This window comes from Macaca nemestrina, chromosome 3, assembly GCF_043159975.1.
Source record: "Macaca nemestrina isolate mMacNem1 chromosome 3, mMacNem.hap1, whole genome shotgun sequence".
Classification (NCBI taxonomy): domain Eukaryota; kingdom Metazoa; phylum Chordata; class Mammalia; order Primates; family Cercopithecidae; genus Macaca; species Macaca nemestrina.
In genome coordinates, this window is record NC_092127.1 from 94,307,914 (window position 1) to 94,324,054 (window position 16,141).

The 16,141-nt window shown below is 35.9% G+C and overlaps 1 protein-coding gene and 1 long non-coding RNA gene across 7 annotated transcripts in view; one reads left to right on the forward strand and one right to left on the reverse strand.

Moving 5' to 3' along the window:
• LOC105464217 (bone morphogenetic protein receptor type 1B) overlaps positions 1-16,141 on the reverse strand; it is a 393,013-nt gene that overhangs the window by 363,446 nt on the left and 13,426 nt on the right. The gene's annotated exons all lie outside the window — the stretch shown is intronic.
• LOC105479609 (uncharacterized) lies at positions 1,870-16,120 on the forward strand. The gene is made up of 3 exons (XR_985993.3): positions 1,870-2,007; positions 12,225-12,337; positions 15,985-16,120. It is a non-coding gene; the product is annotated as an uncharacterized lncRNA (long non-coding RNA).

Below are 16,141 nucleotides of genomic sequence, written 5' to 3' on the forward strand. Positions count from 1 at the left end.
GCCCTGAGTCAGTGGACTGACATTCACATGGTGATACTGGCAGGATCTCTGCCTGCGTAGGGAATAAAAAACCTTTACGTGGAGCACACATCAATTCTGGTAAGGATGCTTTAGTACTTCTTTTAAGGTCCAAGACCTCCAAGATGATCCATCTGCCATCAGACTAGGTGGCAGCTGGTCTCCTACATATCAAGGGCTTGTTATGGATCCCAGGTTAGGCATTCAGCCGTAGGGTCAATAATTCATTCCTTGTTGCCCTGGTAAAACAAAAAATGTCCTGGGGAATAAAAGTGATTACATTTACGGTCAGAGGCAGCGGCTCACACCTGTAATCCCAGCACTTAGGCACACTGAGGCAGGAGGATCACATGAGGCCAGGAGTTCAAAACCAGCCTAGGCAACACAGCATAACCCTACCTCTACAAAAAATTTAAAAATTAGCTAAGTGTGGTGACGCATGCCCATAATCCTAGCTACTTGGGAGGTGGAAAGGTCACTTGAGCCCAAGGCTTTGAAGCTGCAGTAAGCCATGGTCATGCCACCACACTCTAGCTTGGGTGACAGAATGAGACTCTCTTTAAAAAAAAAAAAAGTGGGGCCGGGCGCTGTGGCTCACGCCTGTAATCCCAGCACTTTGGGAGGCTGAGGCAGGTGGATCACGAGGTCAGGAGATCAAGACCATCCTGGCTAACATGGTGAAACCCCGTCTCTACTAAAAATACAAAAAAAAAAAATTAGCCAAGCATGGTGGTGGGCGCCTGTAGTCCCAGCTACTCTGGAGGCTGAGGCAGGAGAATGGCGTGAACCCGAGAGGCGGAGCTTGCAGGGAGCAGAGATCGCGCCACTGCACTCCAGCCTGGGCGACAGAGCAAGACTCCATCTCAAAAAAAAAAAAAGCGGTGAATTCTCAAGTCTTACAAAGTATATTTCTAGTATTTCTGCCCACTATGAATTTTGACCCTTTCTCAACAACATGCCAAGGAAGCTCTGACGTTTTCATAAGCCCTTGCTAGAACATGTAATTCCAAATCACACAGGTGTAACTACTCGCATGATGATACATCTTCACCCAGCAGAACCTTATATTCCATGCCCTCTCATCTTCCCATATCCTCAAGACCTATTCCCACAAATGTTTCCACAATACCTGAATTATTAGGGCATATTATTTTAACACATACTATATTCTTCACAGCAGGGATCGTAATTCCCCATTTAGCGTATGCTGAGATGATACTTAAGCAATTCAGCCTAAAAGTAATGAGTGATGATGTGGCCAGATCTCAAGACTAAGCATGATCATACACAGAACTAACTTCAGGTAAGTCACTATATAGAATCCAGAGAAAGTAGGGCTATTTTCTCCTGGCTAAAATGACTTGGGGAAAATTGAGGATTCAATATTGTTCAGCACATACACCCAGAGGTCTCATTTCCAGGTGTCAGCATCCTATTTCTCTATCAAAGCCCTGGCTTTGACAGGTGATCTGTCAAAACTGTACATTCAGTCTTATATTGCAGCCTTGCCACTCTTATATCTCGGGGTTAATTTTCAACAAAGTATTCTCTGTGAACATGCAATGAGGTCTCTCTTAAATTATAGCAGTTCTCTGGTTTTCACACTGTGCCTTAAGCTGGCTGTGAGCTACTTCGGGCCCATCTTTTTCTTTTCTAAAGTCTTTAATGCTGCCAAAACACCAAAATCCTAACAGTTATCCATGCCCCTATGCCCATCAAATGCAACAGCCACATGTCTTTCTTTTCACCCGTACCTCATGAAAAATTATTTCATTGAAAGCTGTGGTCATTGTGATGCCACTGCATACCAAGGTCATTGTCAGCTCCCTGACGACTAGCAGTCCTTATGGCCTTCAAAGAGGGAAGCAATCTAATTTAACCCCATCCTAGGTACCTATGTTCTAGGAATACCACGGATTATAATTAGTTTTGCCTGACTTCTTTCGAAATCAGAGTTTGAGGCCAAGTTTACATGTCAATAATTCTTTGGTGAGTACAGGGAAGGAAAAGTAAGGGAAAGGGGAAATGAGGCAGGACAGGAGGGAAAACAACTATAAGGTGGTACATTAACAAACTGGCTACAGCCTTGCAAGAAATCACGATAAGCTACAAGTCTCAGGAATATATCCACAGAGGATAAATGGAGACCATTTGTCTCAGCTCCTTTCTATCTCCTACCACCCATGGGTCAGTGTTTGCTCCACAGCATAACTTTCTTGTATTACTATTTGGAGGCCTGACCCCTCCAAGCAACTGCCGGCGAAGCTTGAGGCTTTGTAGGTCTAGATGGGGCACATCATGCTTTGAATTTGTTACGACTCTTACCCTAAAGGTCACAGGAAGGCTGTACCAAAGTGGAGGCTAAGATGACCTATATGGTATCAAAGATGAGGTTAAAATGAAAATGGCCAGCGCTTTACAACCACAAGAATGACATGAGCTGCTACTGTAGCCACTCTAAAAAGGAAGTAGGACAAGCAACTGAGGTTTGAGAAGGGAGCCAAATGAATCTGGGCAGAGAAATCAAAAGGGCCCAGTATAAATTTTATGCCAATGTATGTTAACATTTAGGCTGGGTGCAGTGGCTCACTCCTGTAATCCCAGCACTTTGAGAGGCCAAGGCATGAAGATCACTTGAGGCCAGGAGTACAAGACTAACCTGTGCCACATAGCAAGACCTCATCTCTAGCAAAAAAAAGAAAAAATTCTAGAAAGTTTACACGAAAGAGCAAATGTAAATATAATTTTGAAAAACTGATTCAAATAGAAACAGGAGGCCTGAAAACTCACAACAAATAAGAAATCTAAGTAGTTTAAAAGTAATCTCGTAAGTTCAGATAATTTTACAAAGTTCTATCAAACTTTTAAGAAACAAAACCTAATATCATACAAGTTCATCCAAAAAACAGAAAAATTACTTACATTCCTGACCTCATTCCATTAGGTTACTATACCTCAATTCCTAAGTCTCTTATTGACAATAGGAAATAAAATTAAAAGCTAATCTCGCAATAATCCACGTCTAGAATGGCAGTATGAGGAGCTCCACAGACCCACCCTCTCCAGCCAAAACAACCATACAAGTAAAATTTTAAATTAAAAAATTAAGAAAACACGTAAAGTCTCTGGAAATTGTCTTAAGAGCCAGAAGCAGATCAAGAAACATTAATTCAAAGAAGTATACTAAATCCTGATAAGAACAGTGAGAGTCTATGGTCTCTGAGCATAACATATCCCCTCCTTCCCTACCTCCAGTTCAGTAAGAGAGAAACTCCACTTCCTGTGGATGTGGACAAGAAAATGGGGCTCCAAGTCAAAGAATAAACTCTCTCACCAGGAGGGAGGGGCCACCAGCATTTCTCATCCCCCCAGCTCTAAACTACAATGGCTACATTTCTGGTGAGCATGGCCAAGTGGTCAGAGCTTCCTTCCTCCACCAGTCCCTACTCACAGGATAAAGGCTCTATACCCAGCACCAGCAGGCAGAGAATACTGGTGCCCCAAACGCCTTCACTTTAGCTCATTCATAGTACAAAGTTTCCATACCAGAAGAGGTAAGATAAGGAGACCAGAGGCTACCATCTCAGCCCAGCACCCTGCTAGAAAAATCATGGTGTCATTCCAACAAGCTACTACTCCCTCCAGATCACTGGCTCCAGATCAATGGCTCAGAGATTTTGCCCAGAGGGAGAGACAGCTTGTAAAAACAGAGAGCTTCAAAATTCTCACTTAAAGGGACTAACTTTAACTGAAACAGCAGAGTATAAGGGAAGTTCAAGCCTAAGGGTACTCTCGAAACAATGAAGACTTTGGTGATAAGCAATTAAGATTAAGCTAGTAGATCCACAAGAGACATAAACTATATTATAAGCCAGATAGTTTACTATAGAGAACTAGGAAAAGAGTTAAGAGCCCTCCTGGAATCAGAACAAACCTCAAACATCGGCCTCAAAAACTATCCCAGCAGAGTGGCCTGAAACTAATTAGATCAGACTATGAAGCAAGTTATGACTGGAGCACTGTCACAACAATAGAACAATCAACCAGCAATTAGTAGATCCTAATAGCTGGTGTGATAACAACAGAGGTAAGCAGCTCGACAAAGATGTAAGGGAAAGAGACTGTCAGAGAGAGCCCTGCTAGAAACCCTTTCATCCAAAGGTAACTGTGGACATGCCCAATGCTGCATCCACCATTAGAGAAGTAATATCAAAGACTTCACCTAGCAGTAAAATAGTCCAGCCAGGTCACCAAACAAGCAAATAACAAAAACAAGCATTAGGAGTGGAGGGAAGCAGATTCCAGCGTTACAATATATTACTTAAAATGTCCAGTTCTCAACAAAAAACTACAAGACATACAAAGAAACAGGGAAATGAGGCCAACATACAGGGAATTAAAGCAAGCACCAGAAACTACCTGTGAGAGAGACCAGATGTTAGATTTGACAAACAAAGCTTTCAAAGTAGCCACTATAAATATGCTCAATGAAATAAAGGAAACCATGCTTAAAGAAATAAAAGATGATGTGATCATAATGTCTCATCGAATAGAAAATATCAATAAAGAGATAGAAATTTTTCAAATTGGAATTCTGGAGATAAAAACTATAATAATTGGTCAGGTTCAGCAGTTCACACCTGTAATCCCAGCACTTTGGGAGGCCAAGGTAGTTGGATCACTTGAGCTCAGGAGTTCAAGACCAGCCTGGGCAACATAGCGAAACCTCATCTCTACAAAAAAATACAAAAAGTAGCCAGGCATGGTCACATGCACCTGTGGTCCAGCTACCAGGAAGGCTGAGATGGGATGATTGCTTGAGCCTGGGAGGTTGAGGCTGCAGTGAGCCAAGATCACACCACTACACCCCAGCCTGGGTGACAAAAAAAAAAAAAAATTAACATTAAAAAATGAAAAGTATAATAACTGATATGCAAAACTGAGTAGAAGGGATTATCTGTTCAACTGACAGAAGAATGAATAAACAAAGAAAATAGGTCAATGGAGATTATACAATCTGAAGAACAGGTTTTTAGAAATGAAGAAAAATAAGCAGAACCTCAGAGAAATGTAGGACACCATTAAGCACATATATATGGAAGGGGGCTACCAAAAAGAGGAGGAAAAAAAAGGAGCAAAAAAAATTTGTTTCAAGAAGAACTGAAAACTTCCAGTTTGATGAAACATTGATCAAAAACAATAATCCAGGAAGCGCCACAAATTCCAAGCAGAATAAACACACAATAGTAAAAATACTGAAAGACAAAAACAGAATATTTTGAGAGCATATAAATAAAGATGACTCTTTACATACAAGGAAACTGCATTGCGGTTAACAGGTAACACAGAAACAATGGAGGCTCAAAGGCACCAGGAAAATAATGTTCAAAGTGCTAAAATTAAAAAACTGTCAACTATGAGTCTTATGTCCATTAAAATGATCTTTCAAAAATGAAGGTGAAAATATAGGTGTAAATATTTATCATTGGCTGGGCGAAGTGGCTCAAGCCTATAATCCCAGCACTTTGGGAGGCCGAGGCGGGTGGATCACGAGGCCAGGAGTTTGAGACCAGCCTGGCCAAGATGGTGAAACCCCATCTCTACCAAAAATACAAAAATTAGCCAGGCGCAGTGGTGGGTACCTGTAATCCCAGCTACTCGGGAGGCTGAGGCAGAAGAATCCCTTGAACCTGTGAGGTGGAGGTTGCAGTGAGCTGAGATCATACCACTGTACTCTGGTCTGGGTGACAGAGCAAGACTCCATTTCAGAAAAAAATAAATTAAAAAGTATTATCTTATATTAGGCAATGGTTTAATATGATACCAAAGCATAAAAACAAAAGAAAAAATAGATATATTGGACATTATAAAAGTTGAAAATATTTTCGTTTCCATGGACACCATCAGGAAAGTGAAAAGAAAATCCAAAGAATGAGAATATTTGCAAATCATATATCTGATAGGAGACTAACATTTAGAAAACCTAAAGAACACTTACAATTCCATAACAAAAAGATACATAACTCAATTTCTTAAAATGGACTAAGGATCTGAATAGACATTTCTCCAACTAAGACATACAAATGGCCAATAAACACATGAAAAGATGCTTGATATCATTAGCCATCAGGAACACACAAATCAATGCCACAATGACACAGCACTTCATTCTGACTAGAACAGCTATTTTCAAAAAGACAGATAATAGTACATGTTAATGAGGATGCAGAGAAACTGACACCCCATATACTGGGGATGTATACTGCTACAGGCACTTTAGAAAACAATCTGGATGTTCCTCAAAAATATTAAACACAGAGTTATCATACGACCCACAACTCCACTCCTAGGTATATACCCAGGAAAAATGAAATATATGTCCACATAAAATCTTGGGCATATATGTTAATAGCAATATTATTAATATTAACCAAAAAGTGTAAACAACACAAATGTCCATCAACTAATGCATAAATATGTAGTATATCAATACAATGGGATATTATCTGGCAATGAAAATGAATTAAGTAGTGACACATGCTACAATATGGACGAACATCAAAAATAATATGCTAAGTGAAGGAAGCCAGTCACAAAAGATCATATATTGTATCATTCCATTTTATGGAATATCTAAAACAGACAAGTTTATAGAGACAGCAATTAAATTGGTGGCTACTTAGGGCTAGTGGGGTTGGGGGTAATAATAAGGTGACATGAAAAAAAGCTAATCTCATTAATGAACACATGCAAGAATCCTAAATGAGACATTAACAAACCAAATCTAGCAGTCAATTAAAAAGATTATTAATTACACGTCATGATCAAATTGAGTCTATCCTAGAAAATAAGAGCAATTTAACATTATGAAATCAACAAATGTAACCCAACAAATGTAACACAGAGATTAAGGGAAGAAGGAAACTTTTATGATCTCAAAGATACAGAATAATAATTTGATACAGCTTAATATCCACTTATTATGAATATAAAATAAAATACTTAGTATATTAGAAATATAAGAGAACATCCTTTTTTATTTTTTTAAGATGGAGTCTCACTCTGTCACCTAGGCAGGAGTACAGTAAACTGATCTCGGCTCACTGCAACGTCCGCCTCCCGGATTCAAGCAATTCTCTTGCCTCAGCCTCCTGAGTAGCTGGGACTACAGGTGCCCGCCACCACACCCGGCTAATTTCTTGTATTTTTAGTAGAGACAGGGTTTCCTCCTGTTGGCCAAGCTGATCTCGAACTCCTTGTCTCAGGTGATCCACCAGCCTCTGCCTCCCAAAGTGCTGGGATTAGAGGCGTGAGGCACCGCACCCGGCCAAGAACAACCTTAACACGATAAATGTATATATAAAATTTAGATCAGTTATCATTCTTAATGGTGATGTTAGATTTAGACTCTACGAGAAAAAGAAAAATATGATCATTATCACTATTTCTATTCTATACCATATTCTAGTTCCTAGCCAGGCAGTACACTAGGACAAAAATAAAAGAAAATATCAAATACTAGAAAGGAAGAGAGAAAACTATAATTCATAGAAATATAACTGTTTTCATAGAAAGTCCCTCAAAATCTAAAGAAATATTATTAAAATTAGTAGTAAAATTTGCAAGGTAGCTGAATATAGGATCACCATACTGAAAAAAAGGGAACTTCTATTCAAAAAAAAAAAAAAAACTGGAAAACATGCTTAATAATTGATACTGTTCATAAGAGCAAAACAATAAGGTACCTAGGAATAACTTTAACAAAACACATGCCAGATTTTTTAAGAATTTTTTCAATTTCATAACTTAAGTAAAATGCCATGAAACTACCTAAGTAATGATATACGCCATATCTCTTAATAAAGACAATATCATAAAGATGACAATTCTCCCAAATTCATCTTTAAATTCACCGCAATTTCAATTTAAAACTTGAAAAGTTTATTATAAAATGTATACGGAAGAGGAAAGGACCAATAGATAAGATTTTCCTAAAAACGGAGGAAAAGAGGAAGGGAGTCATTGACCAGGTATAGAGACTCACAATAAAACTTCAATAATTGAGGCAGTGTAATATTATCACAAGAATAAAAACCAGACCTATGGAGCAAAATTTAAAAGCTCAGAAACAGGCCCTCATGTATGTGTAGAGAAATTTGACATACAACAGAGCTGACATTAATGGACAATTACTCTAGAATGAAAGCATAAATACATTCAATAAATTGCATTTGGACAATAGGTTATACATCAACAGGTTACACATATTTATATAGAAAAAAATGGAATTGGACCTTAACTCACACCTCACAAATAAAATTCAATTACAGATAGATGAAGACTATTAAGAGAATATCATTATGATGCTGGGGTAGACAAAGATGATTTAAACAAGGCACAAAAACTATAAACCATAAATTAAAAGAATGAAAAATTTGACTACATTAAAATTGAGAACTTCTGTCAGTAAAGCTACATAAAAAGGTAAAGTAGAGAAACCCTTAGTCATAAAAAGATGTCTGCAATGCATTTAACTAAAAATTAGCCTTCATAATAAACAAAAAAAAATCCCTAAAAGTCACTAAGAAAAGAATAACCAATCTAATATGAAATCAGCAAAAGAAATGAACAGGCACTTCACAAAGTTGGCAAAGGAGAAGAACAAATGGACAAAATGCATGAAAATATGGCTCATCATCATTAACAATCATGAAAACATCAGTTATGAACCCAGTAAGAAATTTTAAACCTGGATATTAGAAAATATTTAATAAATTTGAAAATATTAAGTATGAATTACGATGAGGTACAATAGGAATTATCCACATGCTGCTGGTAGGAATGTGAACTACTTTGGAAAACAATATAGCACCATTTTATACATTTAAAAAAGAGCACCTTGTTACTGGTGCACCAAGAGTTAATACAAGAAGCCCATAACATCATTCTTTATAATAGCAGATACATAGAAATATCCTATTAGGAAGTAAATGGAAAAATAAATTGTGATCTATTCCCCAATAGAATATCACAAAGCAATGAAAGTAAGTGAAATACATCTTCAAGCAAAATGGATGAATTTCAAAAACATAAATTTGAAGGGAAAAATAAAACGCAGGACACTACCTAAAAGAGTGGTATTTTTATAAAGCTCAAAAACATGCTGGTTAGGTATACACACATCTATGATAAAATTATTTTTTAAAAACCAGTGAATAATAAACACAAAACTCAGGTTAGTGTTTACTCAGATGGGAAGGAAAGAAGCCAAATGCAACTGAGGAATGCATAAGAGGCTTACAAGGTATTGGTATTACTTTGTTTCATAAGCTGACTATTGGATGTACAAACATTCACTCTATTTATTATTATTATATATCCTTTAAGAGAAGAACTATTTCATTTAAAAACTTTACATATATATGTGTATATATGTGTGTATGTATATGTGTGTGTGTGTGTGTGTGTGTATATATTTTTTTTTAGATGGAGTTTTGCTCTTGTTGCCCAGGCTGGAGTGCAATGGCACAATCTCAGCTCACTGCAACCTCTGCCTCCCTGGTTCAAGCAATTCTCCTGTCTCAGCCTATCAAGTAGCTGGGATTACAGGCACCCACCACCACGCCCAGCTAATTTTTGTATTTTTAGTAGAGATGGGGTTTCATCATGTTGGGCAGGCTGGTTTTGAACTCCTGACCTCAGGTGACCCACCCACCTCAGCCTCCCAAAGTGCTGGGATTACAGGCATGAGCCACCATGCCTGACTAAAACTTCTATATTTTTTAAAAGCAAGGAAACAGCAGGAATCAGACAACTTGTTTTCTGGCTCAATCTCTGCTACTATAAGGGCCTTTTCACATAACACAGAACCATCTTAAATCTCATTTTGCATATCAAAAAAGGGTTTCAATTATATTCTTTTAAGGTCACTTCTGCCATTGACTACAAGGATTTCTGCATGAATAGCTTTTTGCCTTTAAATAATTCCTGTAGTTATTAAGTAAAACTCAGAACCATAATAACAGAAAAACGATTGGGGTTAATTTGCATTTCTTTTATAAATACAATAAAATTATATATCAAAGGTAACGGCCAGTATTTGTAAGCAGTAAAAACTCCTGTTTATCTTTCTTTTCCTTTTTTTAAATAAAAATAACATGAAGTAGTTCTTACCTATTCAAAACTACTTTCATTTTGGGGTCCTTCACATTTTGTTTTGTTTTTTTTTCTGAGCCTTACGGAGATTTCATGGATATAACTGAAATATTAACACTTATCTTAAAATATGAGTGAAATTAAATAGATACTCTGCTGGTAGAATTACAAATTAGAATGACTGGAAAGCAACTGGTGATACATATAAAAGCCTTCATATAAATATTAAAGGACCTATTCATAAAGATGTTCACTGCACTATTATTTATGATAAAAATATGGAAAATGTATAGGAATGAATATTTCCAGTCATTAATTAAAACAGTATTTTGAAGAATATGTAATGATATGAGGAGAAATTCATAAAATCATTTCAAGCAAAAATAAAATACAAAATTAAGATGGTAATTCACACTTTTGCTAGCATATGTAAAAATAATTCAGGAGAAAGAGTAAAGGAAATATATCAAAATGGTAACAAATAACACGCTCTAAGTGGTACAGTTTCAGGTGATTTTCTTTTTTCTTTCTGGCCTTTTCCTGTATTTTATAATGTTTCCATTGAACACGTATTCATTTAATAATCAAGTCTTGCAGAATCAAGACATAGCAATGTAGTAACTGAATGGATTCTGACTCTGGGGTATTACAAGTTTTGTTTTCTACCATTTGAATGAGCACAGTTTAATAGAAAATTTCAATTCTGATGTTGTTCTCTAGACAGTATTAAGTAATTCTGTTTGAAATACATCAAGATTCCTTACCACAACTAAAACACATATACAAGTAGCTAAATAACTGCATTTGCTGAAGAATTTTCTAATGCAACTGAGCTGACGAAAGAAAAAAAGAGAATGAGAATACTTTGTGTTTATTATGTAAGTGAGCAAAATGATACCAAAATTTACTTAGAATTAATCTTCACTTCATAAAGAAAAAAGCCCAGGAGGAAGGAAAGCACAACGGTCCCCAATCAAGAAAGCTGTCTTAAAGGCTTATGATGCATCACCATAAAATTTGCTTTTAACATAAAACAGTCTTGTTTTACTATTCTTTGATAAAATACTTCCAAATATTTCCTTGCTTTTCTTTTGTATAGATAATATAAACATTATTAAAGTGATTTTTAAGTATATAAGTTATATACCTCAAAATTATTCTAATACAGAGGAAATAGTGAGGAAACAACAAAAATTCCAAAAGAGAAACCTTCAGACTTCCAAAGAAAAAAGGCTATTCTTTATTTTTTTTTTTTTGAGACGTAGTCTCACTCTGTCGCCCAGGCTGGAGTGCAGTGGTGCAATCTCTGCTCACTGTAAGCTCCGCCTCCCAGGTTCATGCCATTCTCCTGCCTCAGCCTCTGGAGTAGCTGGGACTACAGGCGCCCGCCACCACGACCAGATAATTTTTTGTATTTTTAGTAGGGATGGGGTTTCACCATGTTAGCCAGGATGGTCTCGATCTCCTGACCTCGTGATCTGCCCGCCTCGGCCTCCCAAAGTGCTGGGATTACAGGTGTGAGCCACCACATCGGTCAAAGGCGATTAATTTCTAACCGTAGTAATAATATTTGAAACAGATGTCTATCTACTTTCAAATTCAAACTGGATCACGGTTTACACAGTTTAATAAAACTTTAATTAAGGCTCTGCAGTAGTGTAAACTGATCATGTCATGCAACTAAACACTTGCTTAATATTAAAATCTATTCAAGCTTCACTAATGCTAAAGTTAACCAGACATTTCATAATTCATCCAAGGGAAAATGTCATTCAAATTAATAAAAACATAAAATTTACCCTCTTATTTCACTACATAAACTTTTTTTTAGAAGCAAGCATTTGAAATAGAGATGGAAATATCTTAAATTGGAAAAAAAGGAAAGGAAACAACTTTGTTTCTAAAGAGCTTCTTTTTTGAAATTAGGCACTTATATTTCAATATGAACATTTTGCGATCAAATAATTTTGAGGCTTAGAAACATTTAATAAGAAAATAGTTTCTCCTTAAAATTGATCAATTAACTGTATATTTTCCTCATTCTGTTTTAGGAGGACAGTCTCATATAGCAACCTGGTAAAGTAAGCTGAGTGCCAATGCCATTTAAGACATCTAAAAATAAAGAACAAGAGTGAACATTTATTGAACAACTATTATATGCCAGGTATTTCGTGTAATTCCCACAACATCCTTACTGAATTGGTATTCTTATTATCTTCATTCTACAGATGAGGACACTGAGTGGGAGAGCTGGAATACAAACTCAGATATCTGCCTCGAAAGTTCAGTATAGAACCATCTACACTAGTTTTAGTCAAAATACAGAAGAGAATTTTTTTTCCTTTTTCATGTCCCAGAATGCATTTTTAAAACAAATGCAACAAATTATACATTTAAAAAATTCTAAGGTTCCTCACGTACTTTAAAAATAAAAATTTCTACCATTATGAAAAAATAAAGATCAGAACCATACAAAAGAAAGTCAGTTAATCAACACTGACCAAGCATGTTTTGGGTTCTATATTCCATTTTATAAAATATATAGAAAGAAACAAACAAGTTTTGACATTTCATACAGCTAAAACTGTGAGGACAGAAGTACACCAACAATTCAGGAAACTAGTAATTACAAATCGATTTTGCAAGAACAACAAGAACAGAGAAGAGTACATAAGAATGGAAGATAGTGCAGGCAGAGAAAGGGAGGGACTGAGTCAAATGGAATGAGATGAACAGAATATTTTCCCAAAGTGAATTATGAATCAGGTTCCAAAGAAAGAGAAAAGCACAAGAAGAAAAAATTCATAAATAAAACTTATACATGTTGGGTATAAAGGTTATCCAATTTTTTTTCATTTTTAATCCAACTTCTAAGAAAAGAGTCCACATAAAGCGGACTTGCCTTAGTCTGTTTCACATTCTTTCTCATTTCTGATTCAAGGGTTTTATTATCATGAACCCTAATCCATTCACTATGGACAAGAACATTTTTTGTATTACTTAAGAACCTCAAATGTTTTCCTTAAGAGCAAACAATTCATGTAAAACAAGCAACTCTGCAGTTTTTAGTGGAGGCTTCCTATTTTATACTAAGAGCAAATGCTCCAAGATGAATTTCTAGGGGCTTTGATTATCTGTCTTCTCAACCGTATTTTAGCTAGCTTGATAAATATAATTTTCCTGTTAGCATATACTGACGGGCCATAGGGCAGGTTGCACAGAAGCATGATGAGATTAAAAATTTGGTATAGGTTATCTAGAAAACACCTCTGAAATCCCCACACATATAAAAATAATAGAGTTGACTGCTATATGAAAATATAGTCTCTTAAAAAGAAATTACTAATCAACCTGAAAATAATAAGCACGTATCAGGTTTCCCAGACATTTTCAAGAAATCTGAACATTTAAACAATCAGAGAACAGTATGAATAAATAATATTTTAGGAAAATAATACAACGGGCATTAACCTTTCAAAGAGGGAACCAGTTCAACTGCATAACACTTTAACCTGGTTCAGTTTTTGTTTTCATATTACCAAGAGTTTTTAAAAGAGACTTCCTGTGGGGAGTCAGAGAAACAAAGATAACCGATGAGGTACGCAGGGAAATTATCCCTTATTGATTAGTGAAAAGTTGTAATCACAGAGACTAATTTATCGTGTTGCTGGCAACCTCTGCGTCTTTTTTATCTCTGGTAAAATTAGCCATTATAATCTAATACAGTCAAACATGAAACCACATCTGACTTCTGAACAAAATCATTTCAACAACTGCATTAAAAGTTCTTAGCAAATAATTCTAAGAAAAGAATACAGTATTTATTGTGGCAGAATTATTTTCTACTGACCAAAATAATTTACGACTCCCAAGTAATGAGTTTATTCATAAAATTGTGTAAATGGTACTCTGTATAATTATTAGATTTGTAAGTATCAGTCTCATATAAAGAATTACAAAATCTTAGAGCTGAAAGGTTTAGAAGGGACTTAAGTCATAAACACTCCCTTCTGTCTCTGAAATTCCAAAACCACCAGAAGAAAAAAGGTACAAAGATGAAACAGTTACGGTACCTTGCTCTAAAGGAACTAATGCTATATGCTACTATTATTAACCAAGAAAAGATTTTCCCATTCCAGTTAGCCAATCTTCCATTTTAAGTGATCAGCCCAGATTCTAGATCATGACCTTTCCTGTCTCTCAACTGTACGCTCTTTTCTACATTCTACTTGACTTCCTCTCCTGAAAAAGAGAACAGATGTAAAATGCTAAAATAAGAACAATAAATGTATTGAAACATATTACTCTATCTCATCCATTACTGTGATGAAAAATTACAAACAAAAAATTATTTGACCTGAGAAATGAGAACACAAAGAAGATTTGAATTATATGAGATTAAGAAAGTTAAAGTAAAAAATAATCAACTAGTCCTTCCTTATTATATGGTTTCATAATACAATTAAGAAGGGTCATTCGATGATTTAAATGGCAGGTAAAATTAAAACAAATAAAAGGAAATACCCTTGACATGCATAACAAGCCTCCAGAATACACAAAGTCACAGAACAGAGGTCGCATCGTTAAATCCAGTAACATAATTTTAAAATAAGCTGCATCATTAGTGAAGCAAACATCTGATTATTTATGTTCAACATAAATATAATTTTCCATAATGGAAAAATTATATTTTGGAATCTAAGGAGTCACTAAGGAAGCTTTCTATTTGTTACAAATTATACTATATCTTATTACATTTTTGCAATATTTATATTCCTTTGGAAAATCAAGTGGTGACTACTGGATTAGCAAAAATGTGTTCATTTAACACAGAGATAGTACCTGTAATATCAAATATTTTAAATATTAAATATTTTAAAAAGCAAATTTGCTATTTTACTTTTAACATCATTTTAAACCTTGCTTTCCTCATAACTCCTTGGCTATATGTAAAATATATGTTTAATCTAGTTATTATGGAAACTAAAGATTTCTTTTGTACAGTAACTCTGCCTCAGCTGAACTCCACTGTCACAGCCAGTAGGCCTTACTGCATTTTGCTCTGCAAAAAAAATAACAACATCATGCTGAAGACAAAGGGGAGGTCCTCTCTGGAAAAGGTTTGTGAAGATATGAAGCCAGCTGGCTGGCTGGCAGACGATGACAGTATGGGCAGGCTGCAAACCAGCCTGGAAAACTGCTGCAGTCATTTCATTGCCATCCACTGTGGTGCATTCTGATAAATCAAATCAGAAGGATAAAGTATAGGTAATATCCCTATTACAGATGATGACTAGAGTCACTAAAATATTAGAGAAAATTTAATCACAGGAGTTACAAGATGAAACTCTTCTTGAAAGTTTTTATTGTGGTGTTTAGTACATACTTTCTGGTCTTCCTGGTAATTTAACATCAATCCTCCATCAAGTCATACAATGAGTGTATGTCACGGTGCTTCCTTCAAAATAATTTTAAGTTTAAAAATATCATTTCAGATATTATCAACTGATTTCAAATGAGTCTTTTTCTTCATCTTGCATCCCTCTACCCTTAGCAAGTTACCTGGGCTATCCAGTTCCTCACATTCACTAAAATGTCACTGTAGTTAAGACAATATAGGGATCAAACAGAAAAGTCAACATTAGTAAATATGTGGTAACTTTGCTCTAAAAACACATTGCCAGTACTCTCTGTATAGAAATGTTATATAACTGAAAGGGTAGAATAAGGGAGAGTACATCATTTAAAGTTCAAAATATATTTTTCCATAGATTTTAAACATTGTCTCTCTTTATCCACCTCTCCCCTCAGGATATGATCAATAACCCGTCTCTACCTTGAAGGCTCTTTAATTATCAACCTTTGTGCTCTAACAGCACCTTCCACATGGAATTACCATCTCATACAGCTGTCACACATGTCTCCTTGCCTCAGGGGTCTTTCAAGCTCATGAACCACCAAGGCTGAT